Below are 21,354 nucleotides of genomic sequence, written 5' to 3'. Positions count from 1 at the left end.
GTCTCAAAAAAAAAAAAAAAAAAATTCTGGCATAAGCAAACACTAATTCATAAATATACTGTTATTCATAATGAACTGTTTGCACACACCTGAGTCTATGCTACTGCGGTGGCTGTAAGTGGGGGCCCCTAGATACCATCAGGATAGAGCTGATAGTCACCAGGAATAGCAAGTATTAGAGGGTTGGAACTTTTAGTTCTAACCACTGACCTCCATAAAGCTGGTGGGGGGAGCTGGAGATTGCACTCTATAAAAACTCTAGACTGGATGTGGTGGCTCATTGCCTGTAATCCCAGCAGTCTGTGAAGCTGAGGCAGGAGATCTCCTGAGCCCAGGAGTTCAAGATCAGCCTGGGAAACATAGTGAAACCCTGTCTCTACTGAAAATTTAAAATTAAAAAAAAAAAAAAAAAAAAAAAAAGCCCGTCATGGTGGTGCATGCCCATAGTCCCAGCCACCCACTCAAAACAGAAGGCAGTATGGGAGGATCACCTGAGCCTGGGGGTCAAGGCTGCAGTGAGCCATGGTAGCACCACTCCACTCCAGCCTGGGTGACAGAGTAAGACTGTTTTTTTAAAAAACAAAACAAAACTCTTGAACATTAAGATTTGATGAACCGAGCTTCTGGGTTGGTGAACAGAACACACTGAAGTGCTGGGAAGGTAGTGACCTCAGAGAAAGTATACCTTATTTGCTTTATAGCCAGTTGGTCAGAAGTATGAGCCTGGACTTGTGACTGGCTTCAAGTGGGGGCAGTCTTGTGGGACTGAGCCCTTTAATTTGTGGGTTCTGATAGTAATGTCAGGTAGACAGTGTCAGAATTGAATCGAATCACAAGCCACCCAGTTGGTATGTGGAAAGAATTGGTCAGTTGGGAAAAAATTCCCACACATCTAGTGTCAGAAGCATCGTGGGGCCGGGTGTGGTGGCTCACACCTGTAATCCCAGCTACTCGGGAGGCTGCGGCAAGAGAATTGCTTGAACCTGGAAGGCTTGCAGTGAGCCGAGATTGTGCCACTGCACTCCAGCCTGGTGACACAGCAAGAGCCCGTCTCAAAAAAATCAAATCCCTACATAATTAAAAAATTATAAAGGATAGAAACTTCTTTTGATAAATGGTAGGTGAAACAATTAAATAGTAACATAGAAGATGCCACTATCACTCCTATTAATCATTTTACTGGAGATCCTAGCTGCTATAAAGAAAAAAACATTAGGAATTATAAGAAGCAGAGAGGAAAACACAAAACTGAGTATCAGATGTTATATAGAAAATCCAAAACTATGTAGAGATTTTTTTTTTGTTCTACTGTTTATTACAATCCCTGAAAATAAGGTCAATATGTAGGAATATTATCAGCAGTAATTTTTAGAAATACCATAAAAAAACAAACACTTCAAAAATGAAGGATGTGTCACATCTCTAACAACAAAGAGCTGAGTGTAAAGATATGCCATGTTCAAGTATTTGAAGGCGGCATTAAAGATGCCAATGATCTCAAAATTTAGGTCAAGCGCAGTGGCTCTTGCCTATAATCCCAGCACTTTGGGAGGCAGAGCTGGGCGACTGTTTGAGGTCAGGAGTTCAAGACCAGCCTGAACAACATGGTGAAAACCTGTCTCTACCAAAAATACAAAAAAAAATTAGCCAGGTGTGCACACCTGCTGTACCAGCTACTTGGGAGGCTGAGGTGGGAGGATTACTTGAGCCCAGGAGGTGGAGGTTGCATTGAGCTCAGATTGCACCATTTGTACTCCAGCCTGGGAAACAGAATGAGATCTCGTCTCAAAAAAAAAAAAGAAAAAGTAATAAAGAGTCAATGCAATTCCAATAATCCCACTGGATTTTTTTGGTGTAAATTTACAAGCTTGATTATAAACTTTCCATAGAAATGCAAAACAAGCATGAATAGCGAAGACATACATACACTTTTACATATACAGACACTTGTTTTATGACAAAGTTAGGAAAAAGTGCTTTTCAATACTTGAAGCTAGGTCAATTGGTTATCTATATGCCACAAATGAAAATAAGCCTTATCCAATTACACACCCAGAGACATACACAAACAAATCAATCCCAGGTAGATTATCGTTTTAAAGTTTCCAGAAACAGGCTGGGCATGGTGGCTCACGCCTGTAAATCCCAGCACTTTGGGAGTCCGAGGCAGGCAGATCACCTGAGGTCAGAAGTTTGAGACCACTCTGACCAACGTGGTGAAGCCCCATCTCTACTAAAAATGCAAAAATTAGCTGGGCATGGTGGCACATGCCTGTAATCCCAGCTATTCGTGAGGCTGAGGCAGGACAATCGCTCGAACCAGGGAGGCGGAGGTTGCAGTGAGCCAAGGTCACAGTGAGTTGAGGTCACACCACCGCACTCAAGCATGGGCAACAAAAGCGAAACTCCATCTCAAAAATAGAAAAGAATATCTTTATGCCCTCGGGATAGGGGAAGGTTTGTCAAACAGGGCACAATGAACAATAAGAAAAAAGGTCCATAAAATGGACTGCATCAAAATTAATCACCCGTTTATCAAAAAACACCATTAAGGAAGTGAAAAAGTAAAGCCACTCTCTAGAAGATTACACTTACAATACATACCAAAGAGCTCATATCCAGCCTGTAAAGGGAATTACGTAAAAAGAAAAATGTAGACAACTCAATAAAAAATAAGCATGAAGCTTAATTAAACACCATGTGATAGACACTACAGTTGATCCTTGAATGTGGCTTTGAAGTGCATGGGTTCACTTATATGTGGATTTTCTTTTGTCTCTGCCACCCTGGAGACAGCAACACCAACCCCTTCTTTTCCTCCTCCTCTGCCTAGTCAAGATAAATGTGATGAGGATAAAGACCTTTATGATGATCCATTTCCACTTAATGAATAGTAAATATATCCTCCTCTTCCTTATGATTTTCTTTTTTTTTTTTTTTTTTTTCTTTTTTTGAGATAAGTCTCGCTCTGCTGCCTAGGCTGGAGTGCAGTGATGTAATCTCAGCTCACTGCAACCTCTGCCTCCTAGGTTCAAGCGATTCTACTGCCTCAGCCTCCCAAGTAGCTGGGATTACAGGGTCCCGCCACCATGCCAGGCTAATTTTTGTATTTTTAGTCAAGACGGGGTTTCACCATGTTGGCCAGGCTGGTCTTGAACTCCTGACTTTGTGATCCACCCGCCTTGGGATTACAGGCGTGAGCTGTAAAGTGCTGGGATTACAGGCGTGAGCCACCGCACCCGACCCCTTATGATTTTCTTAATAAAATTTCCTTTTCTCGAGCTTATTCTAAGACTACGGCATATAATACATGTAACATACAAAATGTGTGTTTATCAACTATTTATGTTATTGGTAAGGCTTCCAATAAACAGTAGGCTATTAGTGATTAAGTTTTGGTGGAGTCAAATGCGGATTTTTTTCTTTACTGCACAAGGGTCAGTTATCCTAATTCCTATGTTATTCAAGGGTCAACTATTTTTAAATGGCAAAATTTTTGGTTAAGTGCTAAATACATTATTAATATCAAAAATGTAAATGAAAACCATAAGGTGGTAATACTATACTCTCACAATGGCTAGAATTTTTTCAACTCTCAATACCAAATGTTGGCAAGAAAGTGGAACAAATGGAACTCTCATACAATGGTGATAAGAGTATATAATGACCCTTAAATTGACCAACACTTTGGAAAGATGTATGGCATCATCTACCAAGGGTTAATAAACGCAAGCCCTGAGACCTAGAAGTTTCATTCCTAGGTATGTACCAAACAGAAATGCATAATTATAACACTGCCAGCAGCATTAGGTCCATTAAGCAAAAACTGGAAACAAACAAAAAAGAAATGTATTCATATTAATGAAACACTATAGTAACAAAAATTCATAAACTCAGCTATATGCAACAACATGAATTAATCTAACAAACACACTACTGAGTGAAAAAGGCCAGAGATGAAGGAATAAACCATGATTCCATTTATATAAAGATTGAAACACAGACAACAACAATCATCTAGGGACTGCAGTGGTACTTTTTACAAGGTGTGATGGAAGAGCAATTGGTAGTAAGTAGCATGAAGACAGCTTTTGACCAGGGTTGTGCTTACACACAAGTGTGTTCCCTACATAACCCACTGGGCTATACACTTAACACTTTTACCCCTTCTTAGGTATGTTTTGATTTCATAAAGTTATTTTTTAAAACTCTCTTATAATAGTAGATGCATAGTATTATGCATTTATCAAAACCCGTAAGACCCACAGGATACAGGGAAAACTCTAAAGTTAGTGAGGGATCACTAATCTAAGTTCCTAATAGTGAAACCTTAGAGTTCTAGAGATGGGAGGTTCCTATAAAGCTCATATATGGGAATGCTCTGTACTATAAGCTCAATTTTCTTTTTCTTTTTTTCTTAGACGGGAGTCTCGCTCTGGCGCCCAGGCTGGAGTGTAGTGGCACAATCTGGGCTCACTGTAACCTGCACCTCCCAGGTTCAAGCGATTCTCTTGCCCCAGTCTCCTGAGTAGCTGGGACTATAGGCATGTGCTACCATGACCAGCTCATTGTTTGCATTTTTGGTAGAGATGGGGTTTCACCATGTTGGCCAGGATGGTCTCAAACTCCCTCCAGACCTCATGATCCACCTGCCTCGGCCTCCCAAAGGGCTGGGATTACAGGCATGAACCACCATGCCCGAGCTCAATTTTCTTTAAACCTAAAACTCCTCTAGAAAATAAAGTCTATCTAAAAAAAAAAAAAAAAAAAAAAAAAAAAAAAAAAAAAAGGCAGCCACCATATGCTGACACTCATGTTGCCACTCTCACGTGTTAGGACTCTGTTCCTCACTGGTTTGAATAGTCCACAAGGTTGGAAGCAGAATGGGTCACAGTGTTCACTGACAGCAGAAAAGCAGTACTTCTAAGGAGAATTAATGATGCCTAATAACTGCCCCTGCCCCCCTCACTGTCCCCTGGCTTTTACGTCCACTTGGAGGAGGGAGTCTCATCAACTGAATTGTACCCTCCCCAAAATTCATACATGAAAGCCCTAAGTCTCAGTGTATTTGGAGATAGGGCCTTTAAGGAGGTAACTGGTTAAGTGAGGTCATTCGAGTGGGGCTTTAATCCGAATAGCATCCCCCATAGGAAGAGGGACGCCAGCGACGTTGGCCTGCAGAGGAAGGACTATGTTAGGACACAGCAAGAAGACAGTCACCTGCAAGCCACTGAGAGAGAAGCTTTAGGAGAACAGAAATCAAACATACTGACCCTGGACTTCTAGCCTCCAGAACTGGGAGAAATAAATTTCTGTCGTTTACACCACCCAGTCTGTGGCATTACTGTCATAGTAGCCCACAATAAGAAATACATACTTGGTCTCTGCCCAGGATTCCAGACACAGGGCACCTAAAACTCTTGTAGACTGGGGTATACAATCTTTTGCGCTAATACGTGGTCTTTGAACTGGGTTCCTGACACAGATCTCCTGAGACCTCTATAATCTCCTAACAGGAGTGTCTGGTAACATAGAGGTGACCACAGGGTGGACAGGGCATGGAAGCGCTCAAAAATGCATTCCCCCATGCATCTCTTCCACCTGGCTCTTCATCTAATAGCCTTTATAATAAGTAAACTGTTTCCCTGAGTTCTATGAGCTCTAGCAAATTAATCAAATCCACAGAGGGAGTCTTGACAATCCCCTCTTTGTAACAGGTTGGTCAAAAGTACAGGTCACAACCTGGGACCCAGGAGTGGTGAAGTCAGGGGCAGTCTTGTGGGACTGAGTCCTCAACCTGTGGGCTCTGATGCTTTCTCCAGGTAGATGGTGCCAACGTGTAATTGAATTGTAGGATACCCAGTTGTTGTCAGCTGGAAAACAGTTTGTGGACGGGGAGAAATCCAAATACGGTTTGGTGACCAGAGGTGAAGTGGTCAATTGCATGAAGAAGTTTCAGTTTTCCTATCTTAAACATAGCCCTAGCAAATTAATACAGAGCATATGGGTAGGAAGGGAAACCGTCTTTATGTTAAGTTGGGTTTTTTTTTCTCCATCCCTCTCCTTTACTGGCATAGAAGAAAACTGAAAACTGGAAAAGCACTCTTGAACGACCTAAATTGAAGTTGAATTCTTCGGAAGATTGCCTCTAGCTACACAATTAAGATTGTGAAAGGAAAATACAATCGACCCTTGAACAACACAGGGATTACGACTTAGGGTGGCAGATGCAGAAGAAACTCCACGTGTAGCCAGACAAGGTAGTGTGTGGATGCAGTCCCAGCTACTCAGGAGCCAGAGATGGGAGGACTACTTGAGCCCAGATGTCTGAGGCTGTAATGAGCTATGACTGTACACTGCACTCCAGCCTGGGCAATAGAGAGTGACCTCATCTCTCCAAAAAAAAAAAAAAAGTCAAATCCATGTGTATGTGAATCCACATGGTTCAAACTCAAGTTGTTCAATGGTCAGCTGCAGTCATAATCTGCTGGTGGATATAATGTATTCTCAGAACTTTTGAGAATATACTGTAACACAGATTACCATAGACAAGGTTTCCATAGTCCATCATTACCATTTCTCTGAGAAAATAAATTCTTGCCCCAAGTTCTCTGCCAGCCTCCATCACTGATACTTTAAAATAAAAAATACTTTTAAAAAGAATTTGTGCTTCCATGAAGTAACAATAAATACAGTGAAAATATTGTTAAAGAAATTAAAAACACGCGGTAGCTCACGCCTGTAATCCCAGAACTTTGGGAGGCCGAGGTGGGCGGATCACAAGGTCAGGAGATCGAGACCATCCTGGCTAACACGGTGAAACCCCGTCTCTACTAAAATACAAAAAATTAGCCGGGCGTGGTGGCGGGCACCTATAGTCCCAGCTACTCGGGAGGCTGAGGCAGGAGAATGGCGTGAACCCGGGAGGTGGAGCTTGTAGTGAGCTGAGATCACATCACTGTACTCCAGCCTGGGGAACAGAGCAAGACTCTGTCTCAAAATAGAAATTAAAAACAAAAAAGGAAAAAAAGAAATTAAAATGCTACCTTAGAAAATACTCACTTACGCAAAATAAACCCCACTAAGGAATAAGAAAGGAATAAAAAGAAATAAGACATAAAAACAAAAACAGAGGTAAATGTAATTATATAAAAAAATCACATTTTTATATAAACAATTCTGAGAATATAAGAATAAAGCTTCTCACACTTCTGACACCAGATGTGTGGGTGTCTCACCCCACATAACAAGCAATCACTTCTGTAGTGTACACACCAGGTGGGTGTCCTCTAATTCATTTTAATTCCGAGACCATCTATATGAAGATAGTGTCAGATCTCATAAGTTTAGGGCTCAGTCCTGCAAGACTGCCCCATCTTTTATTTTATTTCTTCTTGAGAACGAGCCTTACTCTGTCGCCCAGGCTAGAGTGCAGTGGTGCGATCTCTGCTCACTGCAAGCTCCGCCTCCCAGGTTCACGCCATTTTCCTGCCTCAGCCTCCCGAGTAGCTGGGAATACAGGCGCCCACCATCATGCCTGGCTACTTTTTTTGTATATTTAGTAGAGACAGGGTTTCACCGTGTTAGCCAGGATGGTCTCGATCTCCTGATCTCATGATCCACCCACCTCGGCCTCCCAAAGTGCTGGGATTACAGGCGTGAGCCACTGTGCCTGGCTAAGACTGTCCCCACTTCTGATGGTAACACCAAGCCCCAGGTTATTTTTCCTGTGCTTCTGACCGACCAACTAAACTGGGGTTCCCATGATCTGCTCCTTTGGTTTGACTAATGTGTTAAAGCAGCTCACAGAACTCGGGGAACACCTTATCAGTTTATTTATAAAGTGCATTACCAAGGATATAGATCAAGAGATGTAGAAGGCAAGGTCACATGAGAAGGGGCACATAATTTCCATGCCCTCCCTGGGTGCGCCCCCCTCGAGGAACCTCCACTTGCTCAGCAATCTGAAAAGCCTTCCAAACTCTTATCCTTTCCGGTCTTATGGAGGCTTCATTGCACAGGTTTGATTAATCAAACCAGTGGCTATTGGTGATCAACTTAACCTCACCCCTCCCCCTCAACCAGGTGTACCCTTTTCAACCCTAGAGTTCAAAGGTGTAAGAAATAAATTCCTTTTCTTCATAAAGGCCCCTGTTTCAGTTACTCTGCTGTAAGTAACAGAAATGGGCTAAGATAGACAATTGGTACCAGGAATCAGGAGCAGGGCTGAAAAGTCCCAACCCTTTAATCAGGCCTTGGTCTTTCAGGTGATCAGCCCTCCATTCTGAAACTAGGGGATGCCAGCCATAAGTCAACTCATTAGCATACCAAAAAAAAAAAAATTATCACTTTGGAGATTGCACGAATTTTAGGACTTGTATGCCTGAAAACAGGGATAAAGACCAGAGATACATTTCACAATATCACAATCCAAAAGACAGAGAATGTCAGTCTGGATTTTAAAAACTATCCAACTATACGCTATTGTCTCCAGGACATACACTTTAGATCCAAAAACACAGACTGAAAGTAAAACAATGAAAAAATATCACACAAATAGCTCCAAGAAAGCTGGAATGCAGGCCAAGCGCGGTGGCTCACACCTATAACCCCAGAACTTTGGGAGGCCGAGGTGGGTGGATCACCTGAGGTCAGGAATTCGAGACCAGCCTGACCAACCTGGTGAAACCCCGTCTCCACTATATACAAAAAATCAGCCGGGCATAGTGGGTACATGCCCGTAATCCCTGCTACTTGGGAGGTTGAGGCAGGAGAATCACTTGAACCTGGGAGGCAGAGGCTGCAGTGAGCTGAGATTGTGCCACTGCACTCTAGCCTGGGCAACAAGAGTGAAACTCCGTCTCAACAAAAGAAAGTTGGAGAGCCTATACTAGTATCAGACAAAACAGACTAAAACAAAAAATGTTGATAAAAAGATGCATTCTATAATGATAAAAGGATCAACCCATCAAGATAACAATTACAAACATATATGCACTGCTGTCTAAAATGAAGGTTGTTGAGGTAGAAAGAATCTGATAAAGGTTTACTGGAGGCCAGATGTGAGGATCAATCTGGGAAGACATACCAACAGAGTTTGAAGTGTTCTGGAGTCCGCTACAAGTTGGAAGGCTTTCATAGGAAACTTTAGGAGAAGGGAGGGGGACTCCTAATACTCAAATTGTTGTTTCTCCTTGGAGGATACAATACTGAGGTTATAATCATTGGCTACTGATTGCAACATATAGGCTAAAATGTCTATGTGCAAGAAAACTTGCATCAATAAAACCTGATGATTTACAAATAAAAGCAGCACCCTTTTGAGTGTTAGGTTATGTATTGATCAGAATATCAATTTGAGGAATGCATAAGATACTCAAGGACAGGATGTCACCACCTTGTATCACAAGACCTCCCCAAAGCAGGTTAATCTGGAAGCCTGTTTACTTAAAACTGTCAAATGTGATCTGTAGGTTATTAATACCTAAGAGAGCATCAAAATACAAGAAGCAAAAACCACAATTCACCAATAAGAGTGGAAGACTTCAATTCCCTGCTTTCAATAATGAATAGAACAAATAGGCGGAAAATCAACAAGGAAGTAGATGTCTTAAATTCCCACCCACATTCCCTTCCAGTGAGGGTGAAAGAAAAAGGCCCAGAGTACCTCAACATGTAGGTGGGTGACTAATTGTCCATTAGTTGACTTCTAGGTATAATTCTGCTTCTCTCCTGCAGATTACTGCGGATTGAATCCAATAGTACAAGTATTCTTGGAAGTTGTGAATTGCAAAAATTAATTTGTGAATCAGGAAATAATTAGAAGTAAACAGCTGCAAGAAAGCATAAATATAATTATGGATGTGGATTTTCATATCAAAGATCTCACTAAGATTAACAATATCTGTGAAAATTTAAAAATACTCTATATCCACACAATGCAAATAACTGAAAAGCTGTTAACCCAGCAGCTTCCTTTATTTGTAAATTGGGCTTACTACAGAAAATTACAAAGCAAAAAATAATCTAAATAATACCTATAAGGAATAACCATATACTATCCATGTTAAACACACATGCACAAGCACACATACACATGAATAGAAAGAACTATAAGAAAATAGACCTAGGCTGGGCACAGTGGCTCACGCCTGTAATCCCAAAACTTTGGGAGGCCAAGGTGGGCAGATTACTTGAGCTCAAGTTCGAGACTAGCCTGGGCAACACTGTGGTAGTGCAAGCCTGTATTCTCAGCTACTTGGGGGGCTGAGGCATTGGTTGAACCCAGGAGGTTGAAGCTGTGGTGAGCGGGAATCATGCCACTGCACTCCAGACTGTGCGACAGAGCAAGAAATGTCTCAAAAACAAAAGAAAACCAACCAAACCAGAAAATGAACCTAATACTGTGCATATGGCATGGTGGCCAGGTCTGCCGTAGGTCAGATAAAATAGCAAAAAATAGAATATGGAAGTATGAACTGAGTCACAGCAAGAATTTGTTTTTTGTTGTTTTTTTTTTTTTGAGACAGGGTCTCACTATGTCACCCAGGCTAGAGTGTAGTGGCATGATCTCAGCTCACTGCAACTCCGACTCCTTGGCTCTAACAATTCTCTCACCACAGCTTCCCAAGTAGCTGGGACTATAGGTGAATGCCACCGTGCGGCTAATTTTTTTTTTGTTTTGTAGAGATGAGGTTTTGCCATGTTGCCTAGGCTGGTCTTGAACTCCTGAACTCAAGCGATCCACCTACCTCAGCCTAAGAATTGTTTTATATATAGGGGTTACCACTGGCCAGGTGTGGTGGCTCACACCTATAATCTCAGCATGCTGAGAGGCTGAGGCAGAGTCCAGCAGTTCAAAACCAGCACGGGCAACACAGTAAGACCCAGTCTCTACAAAAAAATAAAAATAAAAATCGAAACATTAGCTAGGTGTGGCGGTGCATGCCTATAGTCCCAGCTACTTGGGAGGCTGAGGTGGAAGGATTACTTGAGCATGGGAAATCGAGAGTGCAGTGGGCTATGGTAGTGCCACTGTAATCCAGCCTGGATGGCACAGCAAGATCTGTCTCAAAAAAGGAAAAGTGGGTTGACAATTTATTAAAGGTAAGAGCAACATTATTAGAGTAAATCAAAGTACTATTAACAGCCAATACAACAGGCATAAAAAAGTCTTTCGGGCCAACCCAAAAGACACATGCCATCTAGATAATGTCTAGCAGGTTTCAGTGTTTTCTGAATAAACAAACTATCTGAACACCACATTAAAGAGAAGTCCTAATGTAAACTTCTAAATGGGAAAAAGTCCTGACCCCTTCTGTTTCCTTTTCTATCTATGCCAACCACAGACACAGCATGATTTCATCTGTAAGCATTTCAGTACCTAAAACACATAGGACTTAAGAAATATATAATATACATTGAAATACTATTCTCATACCTAAAATATGTAAATTTGCTCTCGTATTTTAAATTGAAAATTTCCCTTATGGCTTTGTAAGTTCCGTCTCTTATGTTCCACAAAGCAAAGTTTATTTGAAGAGTATCCACTGACATGGTTAAATTGAGAAAAGTCTATTTTCCACTGAAAACCTGATTTGCAATATAAGCATTAGAAAAATTAGAGATACCTCTAGAAAGTTAACAAAACCACCACTACTAACAATTCAGTGTAAAAAGCCACTTTTCAGGAATTCCAAATGTAACACAATTTATTCAACCTGTACTAGCTCTGGCTTTCTGTATCCTTAGTTATAGAAAAAATTAGCCTATCAGTCCTTAAATAGGCTTTCTAGAATCCATTTTTCTAAGCCCAGATGGTCCTGGACCACAATGCAATGGTATGACTTAATAATTTTGACTTTACAATGATGCAAAAGTGATACAGGCATTCAGTAGAAATTGTACTTTGAATTTCGATCTTTTCCCAGGCCTGTGATAGGCAGTATGATATTCTTTCACACTGAGTGGTGGTAGCAAGCCACAGCACCCAGTCAGTCACGTGATCACGAGCATTAACAATCAACACAAAAAAAATCCCTCCTGCGGAGGCACGCTGGTGTTTTGGCGGGGTGGGGGGCGGGGGGCGGGGCTGCCCCTCCCACAGCACGTTAAAACAAAACAAAACAAAACGATCAATGGTGTACTGTGCTAGCTAAGTTTTTTTGGATGTTGTGTTTTTGCATCCCATCGTGTCTATAAAACCCCATTTCTGACTTTATTTTCTACTTAATATGGGTTATTGAGATGTAACTCCATCATAAGCTGAAGTACATCTGTACTATTATAAACAACTAACTTTTGAACATCTGTATGTAAAGAACTATGTGGAATGCTTTATATACTTTATCTCATTTAAATGTTACAACAAATTAACAAAGACTTGCAATCGTCCCTCTACAGCACAGTGGTTAGAAGGGGCAGAACAGTTCTCCACGCTTCTGTAAGTGCAGTCGGCAAAAGGCCAAATGGATTCATATATTACTAAATCCAACAGCAAAATCAAGATCAGTATCCTCAGCCCCACAGGATGACACCAAGTCAGATGAGAACACCAAACTGTGGCCATTTTATAGCCAGCAACTATACCTCCCAAGGTGGTAAAGTCCTATGCTCAATTAAAACCAAGGAAGCAGATGAGAAACAGCTTTGTGACTGTTTCTCACAGGGCTGCTTTTCTCTCACTTTGTTCTTGGAGGACCTGCAGGGTGTCCGGCCAGAATATGGGTCAGCCTGTGATTAAGACTAAGCTTTGCCTCCATGGTCTATGAGAAGAGCAAGTCATCAGGGTACCATGGTGAAGCTGTTCACCTACAACTCTGCCTTCCCATCTTTCATGTATCCAGCTACAAACTCTATTCAGAACCACAGGCCATCCGATCAGATACCCTAATCCATTGTACTTTGTCTTAAGCAACAATGGATTAAAAAGTGCCTGCAATGGTGATTCCCAGCAGGATGATCACACCTATTGTGGAGGACATACCGCAACGTTCCCCATGCAGAGCCAACTAAATATATCCCAACTACAAAGCTTCACCAGTGAGAGTGACAGGGCTTTCTCCCTTAAAAAGGAAGAAATAAATTGCTCTACTTTTTCTGACTCATTAACACAGGTACAGCATGAAGTGCTGGCAATCACATCTATCTTGACTGGCCAGCAGAAAGTTCAGACCAATGCAACAGACTATCATCATTCAGGCTAGAATATTGACACTAATCTGTTGTGCCTTCAGAGCAGAGATGCCACAGACAAATTTTAGACCATGTTTTATATTGTATTATTCCCTAAAATGGGAATTAAAGACAATAGAGAATACATGAAGTGGAAGCCACTTACCCCACCAGAATTCTGCCGAGTAATTCATTTTGGAGCCCTCTGGATACCCACCTCAAGCAAACATTTACTAGATCAAGCTTGTCCAATCTGCGGCCCATGGGCAGCATGCAGCCCAAGACGGCTTTGAATCAGGCCCAACACAGATTTATAAACATTCTTAAAACATAGAGAATTTTTTTTTGCATTTTTTTTTAAAGCTCATCATCTACTGTTAGTGTATTTTATGTGTGGCTCCAGACAATTCCTCTTCCAAAGTGGCCTAGGGAAGCCAAAAGATTGGACACACGGTGTACTAGAGGTCTGGTGATCTTAAATATCTGAAAAGCGCTGACAAGTACCCCCAAGTACACATGACACATCAGTGTGTGGCAGGCGGGTACAAACCATATTAAGACAATACTGTGTTGAGGTAAAAACTGTATTCGAAGTATAAGTATCACTTCCTTTTTTTATTTTTATTGTTTTTGAGACAAAGTATCATTCAGTCACCAGGCTAGAGTGCAGTGGCATGATCTTGGCTCATTGCAACCTCCACCTCCTGGCTTTAAGTGATTCTCCTGCCTCAACCTCCCCAGTAGCTGGGATTACAGGTAGCGCCACCACACCCAGCTAATTTTTGTATTTTTAGTAGAGATGGTGTTTCACCATGTTGGCTAGGAAGTATTGCTTCTTATAATAGGAGTAAGCCAATTTTCGGCCACTGAAGATAGACAAAAGGCCTTCAGTGGAACAGAAGAGTTCCTCTAAAGCATGCAGTTGAGGGTAGTTGTCCAGGTTCTTGGCATCTTAAAGAAGAATTGAACAAACTACACAAGCAAGACAGCCAAAGCAGAGATTTATTTTAAAGTAGAGTACACTCTACAGGGTGGGAACAGATGCAGCAAGTGGCTCAAGACAGTCAGTTACAGAATTTTCTGCGGTTTAAATACTCTCTAGAGGTTTCCCATTGATTCACTTTATGTAAGTGAAGTAGTGGCCAGCCACTAGCCTGATTGGTTGTGGGAGGGGACCAATCAGAGGTACTTTCATTTTCTGACTGCCACTCAGCAACTTCCACGCAGAAAAAGGAGGGGTTGAAAAGGGAGTAGTCGGCAGGGAGCAGTGGCTCACGCCTGTAATTCCAGCACTTTTGAGAGGCAGAGGCACGCTGATCACTTGAGGTCCGGAGTTCGAGACCAGCCTGGCCAACATGGTGAAACCTCGCCTCTACCATAAATACAAAAATTAGTGCGGCGTGGTGGCGAGTGCCTGTAATCCTAGCTACTTTGGAGGCTGAGGCAGAAGAATTGGAGGCGGGGGTTGCAGTGAGCCAAGATCACACCACTGCACTCCATCCTGGGCAACAGGGTGAGACTCTGTCTTAAAAACAAACAAAAAAACAAAATGACAAAACTACAATAAATAAGACCATATAGTACTGACACAGGACAGGCATTGATCAATGGAATAGAACCTAGAACCCAGAAGTAAACCTTCACACTTATGGTCCCTAGTAAGGAATGAGAAGAATCTAGGATACCTTAAAAACTTACAACTTGACAATCCAAAGACAACACAAATTTAAGGCCAAAGGTTTTGAGTAGATACTTCTCCAAAGAAATCAATACGCACATACAAAGATGCTTAACATCACTAATCATCAGGGAAATGCAAATCACAATCACAATGAGCGACCACTTCAGGCTCACTTTAACGGCTGTAAAAGTTAACTATGGATGTAGACAAATGAGGACTCTAAAACACTGCTTTATAAAATGGTGCATGTCTATTCACAATAGCAAAGACCCAGAATCAACCTAAATGCCCATCAATGGTAAACTGGATAAAGAAAACAGTACACATACACTAGGGAATACTATTCAGCCATAAAAAAAAATGAGATCATGTCCTTTGTAGGTGCTTGGAGCCGGAGGACATTATCCTTAGCAAACTAACACAGGAAACCAAATATTGCATGCTTTCACGTAAGTGGGAGCTAAATGCTGAGAACACATGGACATGTAGAGGGGACTAACACACTGGGACCTACAGGCGGGCGAAGGGTGGGAGAAGGGGGAGGATTCAAAAAAAACAACTAATTGGGTACTAGGCTTAATACCTGGGTGATGAAATAATCTGTACAACAAACTCCCATGACACAACTTTACTATATAATAAACCTACACACGTACCCCCAAACGTAAAACAGAAGTTAAATAAAAAATAAAAATAAAACGGTAAATCTACTTTGGATAACAGTCGGGCAGTTCCTCAAAATGTTAAACAGTTATCATAACCAAGGAATTCCACTCCTAGGTATTTACCCAAAAGAATTGAAAACATATGAATGATCATAGCTGCACTATTCATAGTAGCCAAGAGTGAAAACATGTCAAAGGTCTGTTAACTGACGGAAGAATAAGCAAAAGTGGCATTTCCATACAATGGAATATTTGGCAATAAAAACGAATGAAGTAACATACATGTGTTAACATAAATGAGCCTTGAAAACATGCTGGGAAAAACCACATCACACCACATATTATGACTTATTTACGTGAAATGTTCAGAATATGCAAACCTACGAAAATAGATTAATGGTTACCTGGGGAAAGGTGCATTGGAGAAAATGGGGAGTTACCACTATTGAGTATGGAGGTATTTTGGGGGTCAATAAAATGTTCTTAAATTGATAGTGGTGATGGGCACACAATTCTGAATATACTAAAAACCACTGAAACTGTACACTGGGTGTAAATGGGTGAATCAATGGCTTATAAATTTTATCTCTAACTACAGTTACAAAAGGCATGCTCTGAACAACTTGAAGCTGCTTGCATATATATCTGGAGACGTCAGGGCTGCCCAGTGGAGAGATGGTCTGCCTGAGAACCAAGGCAGAGGACAGCAGAGCTCAAAGATACAATGTCACAAATCTTTAAAACTTTCCTTCAGATTTAGAGCCTGGATCTATCAAAACCCAAAGGTTCTGATCCGTGAACCTTTTTTTTTTTTTGAGACACAGTCTCGCTCTGTCGCCCAGGCTGGAGTGCAGTGGTGTGATCTCAGCTCACTGCAACTTCCCCCTCCTGGGTTCAAGTGATTCTCCTGTCTCAGCCTCCTGAGTAGCTGGGACTATAGGCACATGCCACCAGACCCAGCTAATTTTGGGGTTTCACCTTGTTAGCCAGGGTGGTCTCAATTTCCTGACGTCATGATCCACCTGCCTTGGCCTCCCAAAGTGCTGGGATTATAGGCATGAGCCACTGCGACTGGCCCATGAACTTTATTTTCTGAGACAGTCTCACTCTGTCACCCGAGCTAGAATACAGTGGTGCAATCTCGGCTCACTGCAACCTCTGCCTCCCGGGTAGCTGGGATTACAGGCATGTGCCATCACACCAAGCTAATTTTTTGTACTTTTAGTAGAGACGGGGTTTCACCATGTTGGCCAGGCTGGTCTCCAACTCCTGACCTCAGGTGATCTGCCCACCTTGGCCTCCCAAAGTGCTGGGATTACAGGTGTGAGCTACCACGCCCGGCCCTGCTCCATGAACTTCAAAAGTATGTCATCTAATGAATTCTCCTTTGGGGCTTGGAAAATAATAATCCCCTTATGGCTTCTGTTTCTTGAAACTTAACTGGACAATACAATTTCTTTTAATACACTTTGTCATTTTAATCACAAGACTTTATTTACAAACGAAACCTTGTAATTTGATACATCAAAAGAATCTAAGTTACTGTCATTAAATCTTTGCAATCATGAAAACCAGGAGCATAAAATGTATAGTTCCAATCTCACTTGAAATATTTACCTCAACAGCCTCCAACTTTGCTCTTCATGTACAAATACACTTAAGGTATTAGGAATAGTATAAGTATTGCATGGTTGCCACCCAACAAAGCATTTAGAATTCCTCAAGATCCAAGATTCTTTCTTCACAACCTCCTTCCAAAGTGAATTGTTAACTTGCGTATCTATAGCCAGGGTTGGTCGACTGTTCTCCTGGACTTACCTCAAAATGAATATACTCCCTGTCTGTTTTACAGAATAGAGTGTGCCTCTAATGGGGAAGGGAGGGAGGCCTGATTAGATTCTTGAAATTCACCTTCATAAATACCTTTCTTTTTTTTTTAAAGACAGAGTCTTGCTCTGTTACCCAGGCCCACAGTGCGATGGGGTGACCTCAGGTCACTGTAACCTCTGCCTCCCGGGTTCAGCCACTCGAGTAGCTAGGATTACAGGCATGTGCCACCATGCCTGACTCATTTTCGTATTATTAGTAGAGACAGGGTTTCGCCATGTTGGCCAACTTGAGTCCAGAGCTGGTCTCGAACTCCTGGCCTCAAGTGATCTGCCCACCCCAGCCTCTTAAAGTGCTGGCATTGTAGACACGAGCCACCACACCTGGCCTACAAATAAGTTTTAAGCAACATTAAATCAATTCCCTAAGCATTTGAGCTCCAACTATCTCCAAGACACTGATAATCTAGGAGGGAAGACAGATTCCTGTACAATCACAGAGATAATGTAGAAGAACAAAGCTTTGGGGCAAGTTTGTCCTGCCTAGGAATTCAGTGGAGGCATTTTTTATTTCAAACAACACTGCAGGTAAATCCAGATGTGGACCAGTAAGTGACGGATACTTGCTAACAAAACAGGACCTACAAAAAAGAGAATCTAAGAGGATCTACAGTGATGGGTTTAATCAACAAAAAGCTCATGAAGTTAGAGCTTAAATGAACCAGCTGAATTTCTGCTAAGACAGCATTACATGTCCCAGGCCACAAAATCTATTTCCTCTAACACGACAATAGCTAACATTTATTGGGCACTCACCATGTTTCAAGAGCTGTTTAACTGTGATATGCATGAAACTCCTGAGACTCTACCATAACAATCCTATGACATTAGTACTTTTCCCCATTTTATAGATGAGAAAACAGGCAGAGGTTTATTTTTCCAGGGTTGTACAGATACTGCTGAGTGCTACAGCCAAGATCTGAACCAAAGCAGTGTGGTTACAGGGACCATGATCTTTATCACTAGGTGAGACTTCCTAAGACATTTTGTGGTTACAGATGAAAGCCCTGGACATGCCCACTTTGGCTGTACGGGATGCATCCTTCCAGAGTGGTGCTCTGTGCCACATTCCCCTATGTGCCACCAACAGTAATAAAATATAATAAAAACAATCAAATAAGAAACACAGCACAGACAGAAGCAGACCTCTGCCCAGGTAACTTCCACTACAATCACCTTACCACAGACCTCTTTGCTATTGCGCTAAGATTAACAACTGATTTTTCAGTACTGTGCCGACATTTCTTCTTCTCAAGCTTTGTTGTCAAATCCATTGAGTCCCACAGTTTAATTTTTAACCAATGTTGATTCATTGAGCTAGTAATTTTAATTCGGTAACAGATAAATTACTCCATAGTTACGTGTGAATAACTGCCTGGTTAAATCAGGGTGGGTTTCTTAGAGGTGATATACTTACCGTTAAGCACAACTTTAGTCTTTAATTATCGTGTATGTTCCCATTTCACTCCAAACACATCAGTTCCCCTCCACACAGTATTTACTTCTTTGGTCCTAGGGACAACAAGAAACGTTTTATAATAAAAGAGGACATGCTAATGTGTTTACTAGATATGACACTGCTGTGCAAAACTGTTTTCTTTTAAGGCTGCACAGAAAGCATGCTAACTTTACTGAATTCTTATTAAGTGTCCTAAGTAACAGAAATAGAAACTAGGTCTAGCCTGAAAATACCATTCACTTAAGTCAGAATCTATGTGCGCTCCTCTAGGTCGGCTATTGCAGTATCATTGCAAAACAGTAACACTTTATCTCTGCACTTGTCTTTATTGGATTACTGTTATTTAACAGAAAAAAATCCGACTGCACAGGGAAAAAAATCTAAAACTTTAACATACATGCACATTAACAATGAATGAAACATGATTAAAGCTAACATATTTAGCAGAAAAATACAATCTCCAAACAAGCTCTGCGGCCCGCCTACTGAGATGCATCGGCCCCCCACAAAAGGAAAACGCGCCTCAAGCTCATACACATCCTTGTCTTAAGACGGTTATGCACTCGATGCACTACAAATTGTTTCCACGGAAATTATTCCCCGAAAGTTTGCTGCTAAACTCAGGACCCTAAGGACGTTTGCTTAGGGAATCCGTGTCCCTCGAGAACACCTAAGATGGGTACGCGTTTGTGCATTTAAAAATTCCTCAAGGAACTAACTATTGCAGAGGAACAGAAAGCATCGCCGGCGCAGAAGCGTTCGCGGACCACTTGGAGACAGATGCCAGTACAGCAATTCTGTTCCAGGAGGCTTCGACTTAAGAGGGCAGGGGAGGAGGAGAACGCTCGGGAAATAGGAAAACAAAGATTTTTTTTTCCACTCCAGTGACAGGAAAGCCTTAAAAATATAAGCAGCCCTCATACCCACCCGCCTCACCAGCCGCGCCTCGCAGTTCAACAAAACGCGTCCTCGCCCTCGCCACTCGCGACCTCTACCGCGCAGAGCTAGGCAATGAGGGAAAACAGCCAGCGAGGCCCGCCCTCCGGTGCAAGGCTCGACGTCCGCAGAGGCCCAGGGCCGACCCCAGTACGGCGGGCAGAAGCGAGCGCGGTGGCCGAGCCCAGCTCCGGGCGGCGGACGGCGGGACGCGCGAGCCGGCGGGTCCCGAGGCCCGGGTTCCGGGGCCGCCTGCGACTGCGTTCTCGCCGCAGAACAAAAGCGCTCCGCGCCGCGCGCCGGCCCCGGCCGTGAGCGCCTCTGGCTCCCGGTCCCCGCCCCGCCTGCACCCCGGAAGGCGAAGGAGGGACCTCGGGGTGCTCGCCTAACACTTACCGACAAGGGAAAAGGACCACCCCACCAAGCAGGGGTAAAGCCAGCGGCCTCCCGGGCCCCAGAGTTTAAGTCAAGTGGGGTCCGCCTCCAGGGGCGGGTCGAGGAGCCAGGCCCAGGATCCAGGAACAGCTAGGCCCCGCCTCACGCCCGAGGCGGTGTCTGCAAGGGCCGCGCCGCCGCGGTCCTAGTGCCACCCGAGAAGCCGCGGAACGGGCCCGCGGATCGCAGCAGGGTTTGCAGAGCGCTTTCATCTGCCCGACGCGGAAATCTCCCGCAGCGATCTTCTACCTTTAATGGGCAGCCGCAGCACCCAGAAGGCATGTTAAAGAGAGATTGAGAACCGCCAGCAAAACTACTGATTCAGTAGGTTTGGGGTGGGGGCTGAAAATGGGCATTTCTAACAAGTTCCTGAGACCGACTGTTGCTGCTGGCCTCAGGACCAATGTTTTCTATAAAGCGCATGGGAGTCAGAGTGCACCCAAGAGATTGTTAACCCTTAAAAAAAAAAAGAAAAAAAAAATCAACAGCTTAGAGGCAAATAAGTGTGAAAGACAGTGGGTAATCTATTTGGGGCTTCTGAAAGTCCCTGAGGAAAGTTGACTTTGGAGACCAGATCACAAAGCACGACCTCTTAATTGCCAACCTTTTGTTATAGATTAACTCCCTTATTTTCTTGTTCCCAGCTCAGACCAGATAGCATCTGAGTTACAATACGCCTTGAATAAGATAAATGACCCCTTGACTATTACATCCTTAATGTGGAATGTTAAATAGACCCTTCCCAAAAAGAAACACTGGCTAGAACCAATTAAATTGCTATACGTTAACCTTCTATGGAAAATGTTGACATCCTGTTAAGCTTCCCAGACCCTGCCTGTATAAACGACCCTCAGACTTCTCGCTTTCGAAGCACTGACCCCCATCTTTTGGAGTCTGTGGCCTACCAGGTCGCCGTCCTCAAAATTTGCCCTCAAATAAACCAATATTTAATCATATTGCTCGAATCTCATTATTAAGGTTTACATAAGCGTTTACTCAGTAATGAAGGTTGCAACCAGGATAGCAAATCAGAGATTGTGCCACTGGAGAGGAGCAAGGGAGCTTATGTTTATAGGAATTTATTTGTTACGTAAATTGTCAGATTATTTCACTGGTGGA

General features: G+C 42.6%; 1 protein-coding gene across 5 annotated transcripts in view; it reads right to left on the bottom strand.

Annotated features, from left to right (window-relative positions):
* Window positions 1-20,896, bottom strand: part of RESF1 (retroelement silencing factor 1) — a 34,283-nt gene extending 13,387 nt beyond the window's left edge. For 2 of the 5 annotated variants that reach the window (XM_017864729.1, XM_017864733.1), the window contains exons 1-3: window positions 20,197-20,896; window positions 18,823-18,917; window positions 9,668-9,833 (exon numbers count right to left, since the gene is read on the bottom strand). The gene's annotated coding sequence lies outside the window, so the exon portion shown is untranslated. Of the gene's footprint in view, window positions 1-9,667; window positions 9,834-18,822; window positions 18,918-19,791; window positions 20,052-20,196 lie in introns of those variants that run through there. The other 3 variants (XM_017864730.1, XM_017864731.1, XM_017864732.1) reach the window with 3 other exon arrangements.
* Between the last annotated feature and the right edge of the window lie 458 nt (window positions 20,897-21,354).

This window comes from Rhinopithecus bieti, unplaced genomic scaffold, assembly GCF_001698545.2.
Source record: "Rhinopithecus bieti isolate Rb0 unplaced genomic scaffold, ASM169854v2 scaffold_80452, whole genome shotgun sequence".
Taxonomy (NCBI): Eukaryota; Metazoa; Chordata; class Mammalia; order Primates; family Cercopithecidae; genus Rhinopithecus; species Rhinopithecus bieti.
This window is presented reverse-complemented; position numbering and strand designations above follow the sequence as displayed.